Source organism: Delphinapterus leucas, chromosome 8 (genome assembly GCF_059928025.1).
Source record: "Delphinapterus leucas isolate spDelLeu-1000000601 "Yukka" chromosome 8, BTC_Dleu_Yukka2, whole genome shotgun sequence".
In the NCBI taxonomy this organism is placed as follows: domain Eukaryota; kingdom Metazoa; phylum Chordata; class Mammalia; order Artiodactyla; family Monodontidae; genus Delphinapterus; species Delphinapterus leucas.
In genome coordinates this window covers 45603529-45623480 of record NC_143136.1, presented here as the reverse complement: position 1 = coordinate 45623480, position 19952 = coordinate 45603529, and the positions used below count along the sequence as shown (strand labels likewise).

The 19952-nt window shown below is 38.2% G+C and overlaps 1 pseudogene; it reads right to left on the bottom strand.

Annotated features, from left to right (window-relative positions):
- Positions 1 to 8790: 8790 nt before the first annotated feature.
- LOC149748550 (protein enabled homolog pseudogene) lies at positions 8791 to 13152 on the bottom strand (annotated as a pseudogene).
- Between the last annotated feature and the right edge of the window lie 6800 nt (positions 13153 to 19952).

The following is a 19952-nucleotide window of genomic DNA, read 5'->3' as shown; positions in this document are numbered from 1 at the left end:
ACAAGATATACAAAACATTTCAAATGAGTGTAAAATAGTAAAAAAAAAAGGGATATGAAAGACTTTAAATTCAATATATTAAGATTTATGCTTACAAAAATATATGAAGCCGATTATAATGATATCCTTTTTTTAAAAAAAAAAAAACAAGGACAAGCAAAGAGTGTTATGGCTGATTGTTAAATGAATGATAAAGACAATGTTCTTCAGGATTTCCTGAAAAATGGGACTATGTTAAAACTTTTAACCTCTTTTACATTTTGTACTGCTTTAGAGTGAGATTGGTGAAGAGTTCCTTGGATCACAATCAGCAGTGGGGCTAATTCCTTCTCTACCTTCAACGTTGGTGTGGAGATGCTACAACAGTCATTAGGCATCAGCATTTTTTTTTTTTTTTTGCGGTACTTGGGCCTCTCACTGTTGTGGCCTCTCCCGTTGCGGAGCACAGGCTCCGGACGACGCGCAGGCTCAGCGGCCATGGCTCACGGGCCCAGCCGCTCCGCGGCATGTGGGATCTTCCCGGACGGGGCTGCATCGGCAGGTGGACTCTCAACCACTGCGCCACCAGGGAAGCCCTAGGCATCAGCATTTTGACTTTCGCCCATCATCAGAACCAACCATTCCTTGGGCACCAAAATAGGTTTGCCTTGTCACACTAACTGGCCATGTTGTAATACTAAATAAAACACTATAGTCTCATGGTGGCGCTCCCTGAAATGCCATCAGCAGCTCAACTCCTTCTTTGGAATTAATAAAAATTGACATTTGTTCCTGGTTATTAGAAATAAAAAATAAAGACAATGTTCTATATTTTCTGTCTTCTGTTGCATGGGAAGCTCCATAAGTACAGAGATGTCTCTTTGTTTACTGATCTATCCCTTGCACATAGACCAGAGCCAAGCAGATGCTCAATAAATGTTATTTTTAAACAAATATTGAATGAATTCTAATGATTCCCATGGCATAATCAATGAGAATATTGTGAGTGAGCTGAAACATAAAAATAATCCTGACAGATGGGTAGGTTTGGATAAGTAGTGGGATAGGAGGATGATCTGAGTGGAAGGACTGGCTTAGGTATTACTGCGTACTTTTTATTATTCAGATAGACATCTGATATTTTATACAAACTAGCAGGGAAGACAGGCATTAACCATGATAAAAGCTGCCAAGAAGCCAATTAAGGAAGGAGAATAGCCAACTGGCTTTAGCAAAAGGATTCCTTGTAACTTTAAGATTACTTCCAGTAAAGTCCTGGAGGTGGAGGCCAGATTGCAGATCAGTTATGAAAGGGGGATAAAACAGAGCCAGTGGGTCTTTCAAAATGTTTGGTAGTGAAGAAATTATGTATATGCCAGTAGTTAAACTCAAGTAATTTTTAAAAGTATTGTCTATAAAATAAGAGAATCTTGAGCATGTTTAAAGAGTAATAAGAAAGACAGAGAGGTTGAAGATATCAAGTGAATCAAGGGTAATTGCTTATATAAGGTTCCTCAGAATTAAGGAAGGTATCTAATTCCAATCAAAAAGGAGTAGGGCTTCCCTGGTGGTGCAGTGGTTGAGAGTCCGCCTGCCGATGCAGGGGACACGGGTTCGTGTCCCGGTCCGGGAAGATCCCACATGCCGCGGATCGGCTGGGCCCGTGAGCCATGGCTGTGGAGCCTGTGCTCCGCAACGGGAGAGGCCACAACAGTGAGAGGACCGCGTGCCACAAAAAAAAAAAAAAAAGGAGTAAACTTGGACAGGAGTACATACTGTGGTAAGCAAATTAGCTACACATTTTTTTTGTTTTTTAAAGTTTTATCACAAAAATGTTCACATATTCAGAAAGGACATAAGAATTGTATAATGCACACCCATATTCTCATCACTTTGATTCTGTGATTAACATTTGGTGATATTACTCATGTATTTATCCATATTTCCATCCTATTCATGCACATATCTGTCTTATTTTTGACATATTTCAAAGTTGTAAATGTTAGTACATGTCACTGCTAAATCTTTCAAAGTGTGTATCATTAACTATCATTCAATATTTCTCAAATGTTTTTGTGACAAAATATACAAATGTGAAAAGCACAAATATTGATTGTTCCATTGATTGAATACTTTTGGAAAATGCATTTACCTAGGTGAGCCAAACATCTGGCAAGGCATAAAATATTTCCATCACCTCCCCCAAATTCTCTTATGTTGCTTTTCCTTGCCCTCATCCCACTGTTCTGGTTCTTTGTAACCACAGATTAGTTTTCCCTGTTCTAGAACCTGATATAAATGGAATGATGCAGTATGTATGTACTCTTTTGCATACTTTTTGTTTTGAATTTCACCCATGTTGTTGCAGATATCTGCAATTTGTGTTGTTTTATTACTAAATAGCAATCCATTTGTACAAATATAACACAACTTTCTTATTTATTTTCCGCTTGATGGATACCTGAGCTTCAGACAGTTTTATAAAACATATGAAAATTCTTGAACAAGTCTCTTTATGAACATATGCTTTCTTTTTCTTGGTTAAATACCTAGGAATGGAATTTCTGAGCTTATGGAATATATATGTTTAAATTTTGAGTAACACAGAGGTTTTTTCAAATATGGTAATAGCATTGAAGAATTTTTGCCATAATTATATGAGATTTCTAGATTATTTTATATTTAATTTCAGTCATTCTGATTGATATATATCTTACTGCTATTTTATTTTGCATTTTCCTGATTATCTCCAAAGCATCTGTTCAAATATTTTGTCTATTTTTCCTGGGTTGTTTGTCTTTTTGTTATTGAATTCTAGGAGTTCTTTATATACCCAAGAAACCAGTCATTTTTTTAAATATATGTTTTGTGAATAGCTTATCCCAGCCTACATCTTACCTATTAATTTTCTTTTTTAAAGAAACCACTTTATTGAGGTATGATTGACATCCAAAAATCTGTATGTATACAACTTGCTGAGTTTGGAGATAAGTATATATAAGTATATATCCATGAAACCATCACCACAATCTTTGCCATAAACATACCCATCACCTCAAAAAATTCTCTCTCATTTTATTTATGTGTATGTATATATATATATACATATATATGTGTGTATATATATATATATATATATATATATATATACTGTGTGTGTGTGTGTGTGTGTGTGACAAAAACACTTAACACTTAACACAAGAACACCTAATACAAAACAGTGGTATTAACTATAGGCACAATGCTGTACAGTAGATATTTAGGACATATTCATCTTATATAACTGAAACGTTGTACCCTTTGACTAATATCTCCCTATCTCTCCCTTCCCTCAGCCCCTGGCAACTACCATTCTACTCTCTATTTCTGTGAGGTTGACTGTTTTATATTCTTCATGTAAGTGATATCATGTAATATTTGTCCTTCTGTGTCTGGCTTATTTCACTTAGCATACTGTCCTCCAGGTATATCCATGTTGCTGCAAATGGCAGGATTCCCTTCTGAATAATATCCCATCATATGTATATACCACCTCTTCTTTATCCACTCATTCACTGATGGACATTTATACTGTTTCCATATCTTGGCTATTGTTAAAAAAAAAAGCTTCAATAAATATGGGAGTGCAGCTATCTCTTTAAAATACTGATTTCAATTTCTTTGAGTATATACCCAGAAGTGGGATTGCTGGATCATTCAATTTTTAAATTTCTGAGGAAACTCCATACTGTTTTCTATAGTGGCTACGTCAGTTTATATTCCCAAATTTCCGTGTAATTTTTTCTTCTTATAGCATTCTTTTCCAAAGGTATTGTCTATAATAATTCATTACAGTGTTTGTAATAAAAAAGTAGTTATATATCCTTTTCCCCAATTTTGATTAAGAATTGTGGCCATATATTTACACTGATCAAATGTGTGAATGGACACAACTCAGTCTTAGTTTATACAACTTTGTATAACAAAATTTATTCAACAAAATAAAAGTCTATCATGTTCCTAAATCTGGATGCTTAAATTTATTTTTTTCTTCCCATTTATGTGAATTGGTATCACATGGACACAATTCAACTTAAGAAAGTACACAGAACATGGCATGGCTATTATAATAATGAATTTTCAATTGAAATATAAATCTTGTATTCTGCTTCTCTAAGAGTCCTTGGGAGTTTTCACAATATAAATCATTAACAAGAATGAAACGGGTTGCAACTGGCATTTATCTCTAAGAATCAATTAGCAAAATGAATTTTATTGTTAAAGCTACAAAGAAAGTCAGAACAGGACATCAAATTTCTGACTGCTTGACTGAAATCTTTTAGGTTTAGTATCTATATTAGCAAGACAATTACAGCAAAATTTTTATGCTTAAAGACATTTCTGCTTTCTCCAGTTGCCTGAGTTGAGTCATTACCTCTGAGAGAATCCATTTGGTGGCAAGGGAGAGATTGGTTATGTTCACTATGTGCTTTGTGTGAAAGCCAAAGTATATTTTCCTTTTCAATGTAGCATTTATAGGATCAATTTCTGCTGTATTTGTACCATAGAACATATTTGCCGTACGTCTAGTGTTAGTAGATCAAATCTGCCTCTAGGCTTCTGTTTGCTTTCCTGAGAAACAATAGTCAGGTAGTGATGGAAATCCCATCTGTACAAATCTTTCAACAAGTCTCTTTTTCATTTATTTCCTATTGTTCTGACATGTATGGGTTGATATCTCAGATTGTCTTATACATCCTTGAAAAAAGTCAGTTTATGTATAAAATTTTGAGCAATATTTAATAAATTTGATTTAATATAACAAATACAGAAAGCTGCATTTCATAATTGCAAAATAATCATTATTTTCAAATGCACATAAAACATTTACCAAAATGACTATTATTTTTTTCCAAAAAGCAAGTCTCAACACATTTTAAAGACCTAATATCCTATAGAGTATGTCTTCTAACCATTGTTAGATTAATCTAGAACAAACTCAATATTAGAAATGAACAGATTCAGAAATATTTGGAAATTAAACAATACAATTCTTAATAACCAATGGGTCCAATTACAAAGAAAATTAGAAAATACTTGGAACTGAGTGCTTATGAAAATATGATATATTATAACTTGTAGAAGGCAGCTAACTCTACTTAGAGGAAAAAGTTTTGCCTCAAGTGCATATACTAGAAAAGAATAAAAGCTGAGAAATAACTTATGAAAAGGAATATAAGAAGAAATAGAAAATTTGAACAGCTTTATAATTATTAAAGAAGTTAAATCTATAATTAGAAAAATTTTCCCCAAAGAAATTTCCAAACCCTACTGGTAAATCCTTTCTTAAAGAAGGAAAAAATAACACTCATCTTATACAAACTCTTCCAAAAATATATGCATTTAAAAAATGTTTCTCAACCCTTTTTATAAGGCTAGCATAATCTTGATATCAAAACTTATAAAAGCACTCCAAAAAGAGAAAATTAAGGCCAACCTCTATTTTGAACATACATGAAAAATCTAAACAAAATAATAGCAAACAAAATACAGTGTTATATTAGAAAAATAATACATTATGCTGGGGGGGGTTATTATAGAAATAAAAGATTGATTTAACTTTTGAAAGTTAATCACTGTAATTCAACAGTTTAAAAGAAAAACGATATAATCATCTCAATAGTTACAGAAAATTATTTACACCTATTCAAATACCTAGCAAAAATCCAGTAAAAGATGTGCAAAATTTCTACACAAAAAACCATAAACACTATTGAGACAAATTAAAGAAGACCTAGATAAATGGAGAACACTCCCATATTCATGAATCAGGATACTCAATAATATAAGGATATATTGTCTCCTTAAATTTATTTATGACTTCATTTCAATCCCATTTAAAATCCCAACAGGACTGAAAAGATCTAGGCCAGGATTCTACAGACTATAGCCTGTGGGCCAAATTTGGGTCTACTGCCTAGTTTATAAATAAATTTTTATTGGAACACAACCACACCCATCCTTTTACATATTGTCTATGGCTGCTTTTGAGTTACAACAGCAGAGTTGAGTAGTTATGACAGATACTATGTGTCCCCCAAAGTGCAAAATGTTTACTGTCTGTCCCTTTCTAGAAAACCTTGGCCAAGTCTTGCTCTAGACAAACTTAAAGGAGAAGAACAAATGTTGGGGGCTAATACTACTGAATATCAACACATTATAAAGTAGTTAACTAGTTAACTACCTTTATTATAAGAGTATTTTAGCATTATGTGATAGACAAACACAGACAAATAAACCAACATAACAGATTATAGAGTTCAGAAGGAGATCTACACTTAAATGGACATTTGATTTAAGACCAGAGCAGTAGGAAAAGCATTGTGTTTTCAATGAAGGTGCAAAGTCAACTCTATAGCCTATGGAAAAAAATTAATCTTGATCCTTATTTTATGCACAGGGGAACTATAGATCTAAATATAAAATATCAAACAATATAGGTGGTAGTTGAAATCATAGGAGAATATCTTTATAATAGCCTTATTAGGGTACAAAAATACTACCAAGGGAAAATTTTTATTAATTGTATGACATTAAAATTAGAAACTTCTCTTCACCCCAAACACCATTAAAAGATGAAATGCATAGCCACAGTGAAAGAAAATATTTTTTATATACAAAATAAACCAAGGAAACAGAATATATAAAGAATCCCTGAACACACATTGGACTTCCAGTTTCAACTCTGACCTGTAAAGAGCTTGTAAATTATCACTATCATCCTTACAAGAAAAAGCCGGACAATCAGACAATCAACAACTTTTGTTTGACCCATCAGAGAACTGAGGTTTCAGGAAAAACCACCATCACAATCTGGAGGGACAGGCAAATCCAGAAAGTCAAGGTCAAGATCTGATTACCTGGACTAGCAGCCACAGGAGCCATGCTTAATGGTAAATTTGGTGAATTGCTGGAGGTTGAAAGTGGACTAGCATGAAAGCCAGAAACTCCTGGGGACCTCCACCCTTTAGTAGGCTTTACCTCCAGGAAACCCACCAGGTTCTCACTGTGAACACCTGGGGGGAAAAAAATTCCCTTCTTGGTTCTGGAAGAGAGAGGGAAAAGGTAATCATTTTGAACTACTCTTAGAGTCTTCTCCATATGCTATGCTTAGAGTCTTCCCTATGCTAAAGGGAAAAGTATTTTTCTAAGCCTTATCCTATCTGGGGGAAGGGAATTCCTTCCAATCTATCTCCCCCTAGCACTCCTGCTTCTCCAAAGGGGAGGGGGAGCAACAAAATGTAGTCACAGGTGTTAGGGCTTAGAGGAAATAGATTGAGAGTGCTGCAGCCAGAGAAGGGAGTTGGGGAATAGGGAGAAAAAAATTGTTCACTGGAGATAGAATTTGTGAACATCATGGCCCTGAGACACAGGCCCATGAAAAAGATTAAGATTTAATTAGAAGATTACAGAATGTTCCACTCACACCTCACCATTTATAGACTACTCCTTCACATTTATAGAATACTCCATCCAACAATAGAAGGACACATTCTTCTCAAGCTCATATGGAACATTCACCCATATAGACCATAAAACGCACCTTAACACTTTTAAAACACTAGAAATCATACAAATTATGTTCTCTGACCACAATGGAATTAAACTAGAAATAAATAACGAAAAAATAGCTGAAAAAATCCTAAATATTTGGAAATTAAACAACATACAGTACTTCCAAATAACCCCTGGGTCAAAGGAGTCTCAAGAGAAATTAAAGAATCCTCATATGAGATAGAAAGCAAAGACAAGTTGAATTTAGTAAAGTGGGGGAAAAGCCTTGCACAGGCAGTTCACAAGAAAGGATTTTCAAATAGCTGAATAAATATGTGAAAAATTGCTCAACATAGTCACCAGAAAAATGCAAATTAAAATGATAACATTTTTAAAATGACAGCTGTAGATGGTGAGAAGGACAGAAGTCAACTGGAATGCTGATGAGAGTATAAACTGGTATGATAACTTTGGAAAACTGTTTGACAGTATCTGAACATGCGCATATGCCATGATCCAAGACTTTCTCTTCAAGGAATATAGCAAGCAGTAATGTGCCAAAACGTTTTTTTAAGTACAAGAATTTTCACAGAATGATTCATAATACCCAAACCAGAACATAATCTAAACAGTCCTCAATAGAAGGCATAACATGCTACATGCAACAACATGAATGAATCTCAAATCAAAAACCTGAATGAAAGACTCAACCCGAAATGATCCAAATGGTATGATTTCTTACATATAAAATTCAAAAAGAGGCAAAAATAATTATTGATATTAGAAAGCAGAATAGTGGTTACCTGTGGAGAGGTAGGATAGAGTGATAAGGTGGGTGATGCCCAGAGGGTATTTCTAACATGCTGGTGATGTTTCATTTCTTGACTTTGTTGGTTACATGATCTGTTCTTTTTGTGACAATTCATCAACCTATACCTGTGGAGAGGTAGGATAGAGTGATAAGGTGGGTGATGCCCAGAGGGTATTTCTAACATGCTGGTGATGTTTCATTTCTTGACTTTGTTGGTTACATGATCTGTTCTTTTTGTGACAATTCATCAACCTATACACTTTGATTTTATGTATTTTCCATAAGATGCTTCATTTTGATAAAATGGATTTATTTTTAAAATTGAAGATAAAATACAAAATTTCATGGTGTGGAATACTGCCCTTATTGTTCCAGCACTTATGGCTCCATACCACCTACGTACTCTTATTCTCTGCATCTAAGACATTAATATAGTCTTAAGATATTTAAAGAGCTGTTTTAGCAGACTCTTGCTTTTTGTAGGAAAATATAAAGTTGTTCATTTTGCAAGTTTGACTTACATTTCAAGAAGTTATGTGATTTCCTGTTTGATAAAGGAAAGGTCCTTGTTTAAATAATAAATGACCTCTCTGTGTCCTCTACAGTATTAGAAAAACATCATTCTGTAAAATTCTTTTTAAGTTTTCAGTTTCTTTTTGGGGTTATTGATATTCCATCCAATGTCAGAGAAGTGGGCTGAAATACCTGTGGTTGGATTCCTGTAAGCGCAGGGCCAGGGCCCTTGGTGTTGCTAGCTTAACTGCTTTATGTTTCTTCTTACAGGTGTACCTAATTCACCTTAATGCATTAATACTTGACTATTCTTTAGCCTTAAGATGACATTTTTTTTGTCCATACAGCAAATAAGAAAGCATAGAATTTTAAGTCAGATTGCAATTTGATAAATGTACCTGTTCTTTGATGATTAGACTATTAAAGATGCAAGGGTAACTAATTTAACTAAAGGATTTTCTTTAGGTAGCCACACAGCAAATTGCATTCTTGTATTAATATATAATCACTAGAATTCTAATTCAAATAGTTAATTCTCCCCAAAATATTTTTCATTATTTTGGGGACAAAGTGATCCACAATTTCTTTTTTTCTTTTTTAAATTCTGGACGAATTTTATGTTTGAGTCTACAAAATTGCATGAAGGCTAAACTCGAGAGACTTCCTATCATTCTAAAATTCCTCCCAAATCATTTTTAGGACACTTTCTTATAAATATCACCCTTGAAAGCACATACAATTCCATTTGTTCCACATTTTATGATCTTAAGCTACATAGGGCTGAACTCAGTTATTCATGGAATATCAAATATGATAGGAAGACAAACCTGAGAGAAACATTTACAGTACAATAGCATAACTTGCTAAATTCCTCATCACCATTCTCTGAAAAAAACTTCTCAAGCCTTTCTCCTTTTTATTTTAGCAATGGATTGAAGAAAATGTGCGAATTTCTCTTGACATGAAAATATTTCAATGCACGGTGATCTTGCCGGACGGATTTAGTATTTTCTGCATAACTGATACAGGAACTCCTATACAACTCTCTTCCATCCTATTGTAAAGGTCAGAAAAAAGCAGCAAACTGGGAGGGAAATAGCTTATTGCCAGAGTAGTAATGTCTGAAGGCTTTCAAAGTATGTTTGTTTTCCCCTCCTTCCGACTGTTTGTCTCCATTTTCTTCTTACAGCTCACAAAATGTAGGGGTTTTGTTGTTGTTAACACAGCTGTTCTTTGTAGGTTTTTTTGTTTTCCTTCTCCAGATTCTTCTCTGCATTCTTGTCTATGCAGTATTTGACTTGCTCAGTTCCTGCCTGATTGCATCAATGAGCTCTTCTTTTAGCTTAGTTAATTCTTTTCTCATTTCATCTAAAATGTCCTGCTTCAGCCTGTCATAGTCTAGTCCCTCTGTCTGGACTCCATTGACACTGGGCTGTGACAAGGGCACAGATTTTGGTCTGCGTAATGAATCATAGGATCTGTTCTCAAAAACAATCTGATTTTTCCTTGGAGAATCCTGTCTGGAACAACAGACTTGCTGCCATTCATTGTATTTGTTCTTTCCCAAGGTTTTCTTGTCGGTTCAGGTGTACTTGTTGAAGAAGCCTTAGAAGTTACAGGCTCTGAATTTTCATTTTGTCCTCTTTCTGTTAGGTTTCTATTGTTGATCCCTTTACAGCAATTCTTCTCCTCCCGGCCAGCAGGGTACTCATTCCTTCCATTAAACCACTACCCCCTAAAGGAAGGGGTCCATTTCCACGACCCCTATCTGTTTTAGATGAGGCCGAATTCACACCAGTGGTGTTCCCTCCACTTGGGAAAGAGGCATCCTCCAACCATGACACTTTCCTAAGTTTTGCTCCAGCAATTGCAGCTGCAAGTCCAGTTGAAGGGCGATTGTCTACAGACATGGATCCCAAAAAAATCCAGATGCAGGGAGGGTAGCAGCAGGAGGTGATGAGGGAGAAGGGGGTACTTGATTAGGAATAGGCGGTGGAGGAAGCAGAGGCGGGGGCCCTGAGGACAGAAGTGGAGGGAGTGGAGGAGGCCCTGGAGGAGGAGGGAGCACTGCTGATGCCTGGGCAGGACGTGGTGGGAGTGCAGGAGGGAGTGGAGGTTCAGGTGGTCCCAAGACAATGCCCTGTTGGGCTGGAGTCTCAGCCAGCTGAGAGACTGCCTGCAAGCCTGGCTCAGAAGAAGAGGCTCCCAGCAGAGTTTAGAGGAGTCTCCACAGAGGCAGGGGCAGCTGCAGAGGGAGAAGGGAGAACACTAGGCTTGGATGAGGGAGTTGAGGCAATAGGCGTGCTTGGAGGAGGAGAAGCTCTCATCCACAGTGTGAGAGTGGTGCGAGGGAAGGCGGTGGTGGGCTGGTAGAGACACTGGATGTGTGACAGAGTTGAGGAGTCCGCTGGGTGCCGCTGGTGATGGAGGCATCTGGGGCACAGGATAAGAAACACAACTGGGGAGGACAGGCCTTGGACCAGTAGCTCTGCATGGGGGGGAGAGGAGACAGAGGGAGGGGCGAGAAATTGGAAGTAGAACAGGCACAGGGCTTCGTAGCTGGAGGTTGAAGAGAGGGTGTGCTCACAAGAGAAGAAGGTCGAGAGTTTTTGTTCAGAGGACGAGGAACTGTAGCATAATGGGGAAGAACAGGGTGGAAGGCTGAACCTAGAGATGTTGCAAAACGTGTCTTGGAGTGTCGAAGTGGTGGTGTAGGGGGTGTAGAAGTAGGTGGCAAAGCAGTCACTACAGCGTAATCAGGAGTGGCCTCTGACACTGGAGTTGAGATGACTTTAGCATATGATGGAGGAGGTGCTGAAGGAGGCTGGCAACTGGCACACTCAGGAAGTGGAGCACGATACAGGGAGCTGTCGGAGGATGGAGCGGCATTTGACATTCTTCGCTCTCGCTTGCATTCCAGTTGCTCCCTTTCTAGCTGCTCTTGCCGCTCTCTTTCTTGGCTTTCCCAGTCCAGCCTCTCCAGCCTCTCCCGCTCTTTTCTCTCCCTCTCCAGGCGATTCTGACGTTCCCTTTCTTGTCTCTCTCTCTCCAGCTGCTCCTGTTCTAGTTGCTCCCTCTTCAGCCTTTCCCTTTCTAACCTCTCCCTCTCCAATCTCTCCCTTTCCATTCTTTCTCTCTTCAGCCTTTCCCGCTCCAGCTCCTTTTGTTGTTGATGTTCTTGTTGTTGCCTTCTTTGAATTTCCAATTCTTCTTGTGATGGACCATTCTGAACTTGGGCAGGTAGTTGTGAATTTTGTCTAGGCAATGTTGGCCCTGTTTCCTGTGAATTCAACACTTCCAAGGCATGCATCATGGCACTTGTGAAGACATTGGCATCTTCTTTACTGCCAAAGTTGAGACCATACACCTGTCTAGCATCCCGCCATTGGTGGAAGGTCTGTGTAGCTTGATTGTACTTCAACCCTTTAGGAATGGCACAATTTATCACTACCTGATGGTCCTGAATCTTCCTGCCCACCCCTCTGAATGTGTTGTTTCCTGTATGATGATATATATGAACTCTGCTGAACCCGGTTGAACCACCAGCTGGCACCCACTTTTTATTGGCATCATCATAGACCATCAAAGCAGTTCTTGCCTGACAGATACTCTGTTCACTTATTATTTTAAATGTATCATGCCACTCCCTTCTGGTCTGCAGAGCTTCTGCTGAAAAATCAGCTGATAACCTTATAGGAGTTCCCTTGTATGTTATTTGTTGCTTTTCTCTTGCTGCTTTTAATATTTTCTCTTTACCTTTAATTTTTGTCATTTTGATTACAATGTGTCATGGTGTATTCCTCTGTGGGTTTATCCTGTATGGAACTCTCCATGCTTCCTGGACTTGGATGATTGTTTCCTTTCCCAGGTTAGGGAAGTTTTCAGCTATTATCTCTTCAAATATGTTCTCAGGCCATTTCTCTCTCTTCTCCTTCTGGGACCCCTATAATGTGAATGTTATTGTGCTTAATGTTGTTCCAGAGGTCTCTTACACTGTCCTCATTTCTTTTCATTCTTTTTTCTGCTCCACAGTAGTGATTTCTCTTACTCTGTCTTCCAGCTCACTGATCCATTCTGCTTCATTTACTCTACTATTGATTCCTTCCAGTGTTTTTCACTTCAGTTATTGTATTGTTCAACTCTGTTTGGTTGTTCTTTATATTTTCTAACTCTGAGAAAAAATCCTTCTAACTTATCCATTTTTCTCCCGAGTCCTTGGATCACCTTTACAATCCTTACTCTGAACTCTTTCTCAGGTAGACTGCCTATCTCCACATCACTTGGTTCTTCTGGAGTTTTATCTTGTTCCTTCATCTGAAACACATTCCTCTGCCACCTCATTTGGGGTTAATTACGTTTCTCAACTTTGGAGGAGTAGCCTTCTGTAGGAGACATCCTATGGGTCCTAGCAGTGCACTCACTCAAGGGCCAGGGGCCAGCGGTCCCAGGGTAGTGTCTGGCCTGCGTTTGCAGACTACAGGCTGCTGGATTGTAGGTTTCTTCCTTCTGATTTCTGCCGCCTGGTGAGTGAGGCTGGTCTAGAAACTTGTGTAGGCTTCCTGGCAAGAAGGGCTGATGCCTGCCCACTGGCGGGTGGAGGTGGGTCCTGGCCCTCTGGTAGGCAGGGTTGTGTGATCATGAAGTTTTTAGGCAACCTGTCTGCTAATGAGTGGGGCTGTGTTCCCACCTGGTTAGTTGTTTGGCCTGAGGCACCGGACACTGAAGTCTACAGACTGTTGGGTGGGGCCAGGTCTTTGTGCTAATGATCCAAGCGAGATGTCTGCCTCAAGGAGAGTTCATGCAGATGAATAATCCCCAGTATATCTGCCACCAGCTTTTATGGCCCCAGCAGGAGCCACAGCCAGCCCCACCTCCCCAGGAGACCCTCCAAGACCAGCAGGTAGGTCTGGCCCAGACTCCTATGAATTTACTGCTTTTGCCCTTGGTCCCAGTGCACGTGAGATTTTGTGCAATCCCTTTAAGGGTAAAGTCTCTGCTTCCCCCATTCCTGTGGAGCTCCTGCAATTAAGCCCCATTGGCCTTCAAATCCAAATGATCTGGGGGGTGGCACCTCTTCCCGATGCCAGACCCCCAGGCTGGGAAGGCTGATGTGGGCCTCAGAAATCTCACTCCTATGGGAGAGCCTCTGCAAGGTCACCCATGGGAGTGGGTGGGTAAGGATTTGATTATATTTCGAGTGCACCCGTCCTACCATCTCGTTGTGCTTTCTTCTTTATGCCTTTAGACGTAGAAGATCTTTTCCTGTAGGTTCCAGTCTTTTTTATTGGTGGTTGTTCAGATGTTAGTTGTGATTTTGGTGTGTTCATGAGAGGAGGTAAGCTCAAGGTCCTTCCACTCCGTGATCTTGAAATACTCCCCAGGATTTCTTTTTTATTATTGATATTTTGTCCTATTTTAGTTAACTAATAACTGTCAAGCCCATTTTTAAAATATTTAAAGAAAATAAGTTATGTGCATTGAATGTATTAATTCATCAAGATATTTTAGTCCTCTAGAAAAAAAATTAGTTAATAAAAAATAATATGAAAAGCACCAGTTTTATATCTTGTGTTTTGAAACTAAAATGAGAAGTGGGAACTATATTTTATGGTTGGAGGATATGGAAAGCCTTCTCACACTAATATAACTTTTGGGTATCAGAATATATATGGCTATTGTTAACAAAAAATGAATTATTGCAGTCTCTTGGGCTGTACATTGTGTATCATAAAGTGTTAATTGTATCAGTCTTTGCCAGGTTCCTGCCATTCGATCAGTCCCAAGAATTAGATACTTTACATATTGGTGAGCCAAGCACTAACTCATTATATAATGGTTCACACTAGCTTTTGCTTTTATTTTTTCTTTTTCCATTTCTCAAATATTTATCTTCCCCTTTTCCTTTCAAATTAAAAATAAGCCTGTATGACTCCTGTAAGATGGAGAAAGAGGCAGTATTGAGTAATGGGAAAATGAATAAACTTGGAATTTGGCAGCTTGTCTTCTAGTCCTGGCATTAGCCTTCAACATTTTTTGGGCACCTCAGTCTGAGTCTCAGTTTCCTCATTCATAAAATGTGGGTAATAACTCTTATTCCACTTACCTCAGTACTTGTTGTGAACAACTGAGGTAAATGTGAAAGTTTTGTGAAAACCTATTACATAAATGGAAGGTGTTATTTTTACTACTACTACTTTTATAGATTGATTGGGTCTAGATTTCTAACATGGTGTCCCTGTGTCTGATTCAGTCATGTCACTCACATTGAATTTATTTTTTAATGGACCTGGAAACTTCAAGAATCTATCCAATGTTGCAACCTGTAGGGACTATTTATTTAAAACTTTTGAAACTAAGCTTATTTGGATGAAAGTGGTTTGCAAAGACTACCCAATTTCCTGTTTTAAATCGTTGTAGAATTAAAGAGAAAAAAAAAAAAGCAGGGAGAGGTATCCCTTATGAAATCTGAATCACTGGCAATCTCTGTGGATTTAAGTGTATTAGCCTAGAGCAGAGGGGCTATCCCTTGTAAATGTGTTACCAGGGGGCACCCAAGACCATTTGCTAAAAGGTATTGGCTTTAGTTCAGTTACTTCTAAGTAACTTCCAGATCTTTTTCCCCATGACCTTACAATTTTGCTCCCCTTGGTAGTCAGCACCGGTCTCCAGACTCTCCCTTTTCCAGACTGTAGTAGTGCTCCCCACCCTTCTTTGCTTGCCTCTAAATGCCAAAGCTTTGAAGTTTCCAAAAAGGAAACTCAGCCTGGTCTTTTGTCTGGTGGCTGCTTTTGAGTATCTCAAACCATTTATTCCATTTATTGGACTTGGGTACACAGGATTAAAAAAATTTATGGAAGGGCTCCTAAAGTTTTGAAATGGTCTGACTCATGTGACCTAGGTCACAATGACCTTTCGGAGTCCCCAGAACTTTCTCGACATACCCTCAGACCTCTCTGACCATTTGCAAGCAGCATTATCAGAGAAGTAGCAGTCCACAGTTCCCAGCAGACTGGTGCAGCCCCAAACCACAGTTCAGAAAGACAGCCTGAATGATAGCAGAAGCACCCTGACTACCGTGTGGCTTTGTGTGACAAGAAAATAGTTTGGTCCAGTCATTCTACTTAAGAATTTCCTAAACTTGTCAAGGGGATTTAAACTGTGAAATGGAAAACACTGGCCACTTTTCTCCATAATTTACACGTTAAGGATTTATTATTATGCTAGATTTCATATACTTCTAAATTATATTTTCAGTGCTTACATCAGCTGATTCCTAATTGTGTTTCAGAGAAAAATGCTGAAAATGGCATATGGAATATTGTCAATAAGGAGAAAGGAGGGGTTGGGAATGATTGCCTAGATTATCGCTAGTAACATATTGGGCACGATTTTCCTCTCCCCCTCAGGAGGGTGTGATAATCTACTCAGCCAACAGAGAAATAGTTTAATAATACTGCAGCCAGGGATCTCTGAGAAATGTTTTCAATTCCCTACATTGGTCTTAGCAAAACATTTCTGTGTTAAAATCACTTTCCACTAGTTCACACCACTTACTGGTGGGAAAACACAAAAATCCATCAGGTTGCTCATATCAATCAGTGCACAGTCTTATTTGACTACTAGATATTTTATATTATCCATATTTTAATTTTATAATTAAAATATTTTATATTTATTTTCTTGTTCCAATTTCAACATTTTCTGGTTATTTCACATATATTTCCTTTGTGTATGTCTGTGCCACTACAAGTGGTAATGATTTCCAAAATGCATTTTTGTCTAAATAATATTTTTGCTCCCAAATTTTTTATTTAGATGCAATAATCTGAGAAAGTAACCTCCCCTACTTCCAAAGTCACTGTTTGAGCCAAACACTTTTACTTTCCACTCTGGTCCCTTCCTTTTCTGGCTTCATCCATCTTTCAGACCTGAAGTGAAATAAATGTCCCTTTTTTATAGAAACGTCCCAAAACTTCTTGGAATAGTTCAGGTCTTTCAGTAATACATACACATAGGTTCCAGTACTTTAGGTTCACGTCAAATTATACTGTTCTTAGTAAATACCCATTTGTATAATTGTTTGTGAGAGTTTAATGGCTTCATTTCTGGACTTTAAGCTCCATGAGGGCAGATATCATGCTTGTCTTGAACACTGATGAATTTCCCTTGTCTACCAGAGTACTTGACACTCAGTAGTAGCTCAAAAATATTTTCGCACGGGTGAAAAATGAATAAAGCAACGTCTCTCTGGCACACAATTTCTGGTGAACCTAAAACATGTGACCCTGATGAAACCTGGAATAAAATCAGGAACATTTATACCCACTAGTTGACCAGGACTAGAAGCAAAGGAGGCAGGAAAGTCTGCTGTCTGAGTCTTGCTTCAGTCGACAAAGTTTTCATGATGTATTAATTCTCCCAGTCTTTTCAAGCTAATTGCCTAATCCGAAGCTGTGTAGAGAGGACCTGTGTTTTGTACTTCTAACATCCTTTGATGGACCAGCTTGCAGCTTTAAGTCAAATAGCTTTAGAGTTTAGCCCTAAGAGGTGGGTATATTCTCAGCACTCGGTCCCTTCAACCACTACATAGTCTGTTTGATTCACTGACTCTGATCTGCAGGATGCAAAAGCAGGTATCTAGAATTACTGCTCCCATTGCTCTTAGAAGCTGTCAATAAATGGCTGAAAAGGATGGGACATTTCTTTAACTTTCCTTTTCACCATTTCAGTTGAAGAGATTACCAACAACCATGCTTTTTTAGGTCTTGTTGTGCATATTAATAATTTATTGTTTTTCTGATTACTCAGTTATACCAAGGCAGTCATCAGCTGTGTCTACTTGTTTGCCAAACATTAAGAAATGACATAAATACAAGTCAAGGACAAGGACGGCAAAAACAGCAAATCCTTTGAGCCATTTTATTAGACCCTAAAGAGCCATTTTGATGACAATATTCCTTTGCATTAGTGGAAACAGGCTAAGACCAAATTCTCTCTTGATTTCTCAGTTAAGAAGCTATTGCTTGTTGTGTACCCACAAAGCAGAATTCTTATACGCCCTCTTCTGTAAAAACACGATACAAGAGGCTTGAAGGCCCCAATGATTGTCATGCAATCTTTCAATTCTAGGTAAACTTAAAAATTTGACCTTTAATTTTGTTTCTAAACAAAGTAAACAACTCAAGGTCAGTTTGTTTATTCCAAGTGTCATTGTTATTTGTTTTTGAATATATGTTTTGGAAGGTACACTTTGAGCACCATATTCAACAATTATTAACCAACAAATAATTGTAATTGTCAAAGTCTTTATATACTTAACTTGATTTTAAAAGATGGGGCTTGGATGTTGATTTGAAATGTTTGGTTTGGGCTTCTCTGGTGGCGCAGTGATTAAAGATCCGCCTGCCAATGCAGGGGACATGGATTTGAGCCCTGCTCTGGGAAGATCCCACATGCCGTGGAGCAGCTAAGCCCGTGCACCACAACTACTGATCCTGCGCACTGGAGCCCCCGAGCCACAACTGCTGAAGCCCGCGTGCCTAGAGCCCATGCTCCGCAACAAGAGAGGCCACCACAGTGAGAGGCCTGCCCACTGCAGCAAGGAGTGGCCCCCACTTGCTGCAACTAGAGAAAACCTGCGTGCAGCAACGAAGACCCAACGCAGGCAAAAATAAGTAAATAAATAAATTAATTTATTTTTTAAAAAAAGAAATATTTGGTAATCTTTTCTTTCCCTTCACCATAGTGCTTGTGCTATCAAAACCAACACGTGGCAGAACTGTAAGGACTAATGCCAAACATATGGTATGCACAACCAGTCAGCATAACCTTTGGAATTCTAATTGCAAAGAAGTGCCAACTGAAAATGCTTCATAGCACACATATGGCCAGTTGAGGATTTCCTAATAGACTGACTTCTCTAAGGCCTGTAAATATCCTTGTCATGTAGAACAAATTTTAATGCTGCAAGTAAGACCATGATTAAATAAAGTCTTTTAATTGTTTTATGTATTTTTAAGATGTGAAAGTTAAATGTAATTTTCACAACTTTATAAACCTTTAAAGTGCCTTTTCCAAAACTGTATGCACTCTAGAAGTGCCTGCTAATTACCCTATTTGATTTTGGCCTGAGGCTAACAGAATTCAGGATGCAATAATTTTCCTTGAACTAAGTACATAATAATTCCATGAAGACAACTACCACAGCAGCATAAATCTGATGTCTAGCTAATGCTGTATTTATATTAAGCACTAATCATGGAATCAAAACTTTTCAATTCAAAGGATGCTAAAAATCACCTAGATTAAATGCTTCATTTGATACAGGAGGAAACTTAGATACACAGAAGTTTTTTGACTTGCCCAAAGCACACAGCTTGGATGTGGCTGAGCCCAAAGTGAACCCATGATTTCCTTACCAAATTCCAGTGTTCTTTTCATTACATGACTCTTTCATACAAAAGATATTATCTTATAAAAATAATGTGAATGACCCCTTAAGACTTTGTTGAAGTGATTATTTGCTCAGGAACAAAATGAATGTAATTTTGGCCTCTTGTTCAAAGGTCTTTGAGAGGTCCTGTTTCTAGTGTCTTCTTTCTATAGACCCCATCTTGCTCCTTTATATAAAGCTGGTCCTTCCTGCTACTACAGCATCTCAACATATAAAAACCATCTATTGAGCCAGCACCAGTCTCAGACCTTCCTCTACTACCTGTTCTCTCAAACCATTGTTCTAATCTCATCACAAAGCAATAGCCTAAGTGAATTAAGATTAGCTCTAGAGTCTGTGGCCAAATTTAAAAAGTGAAATTTGTTAAGTTGCAGGTTAGCTCTTTTTTGTGGTTACCAAGGTTTAAGAATCAGGCTTTACATCTTTTTTTTTTTTTTTTTGCGGTACACGGGCCTCTCACTGTTGTGGCCTCTCCCGTTGCAGAGCACAGGCTCCAGACGCGCAGGCTCAACGGCCATGGCTCACGGGCCTAGCCACTCCGCGACATGTGGGATCTTCCCGGACCCGGGCACGAACCCGTGTCCCCTGTATCAGCAGGCGGACTCTCAACCACTGCACCACCAGGGAAGCACCAGGCTTTATGTCTTGAAGGAAGATGTGGCA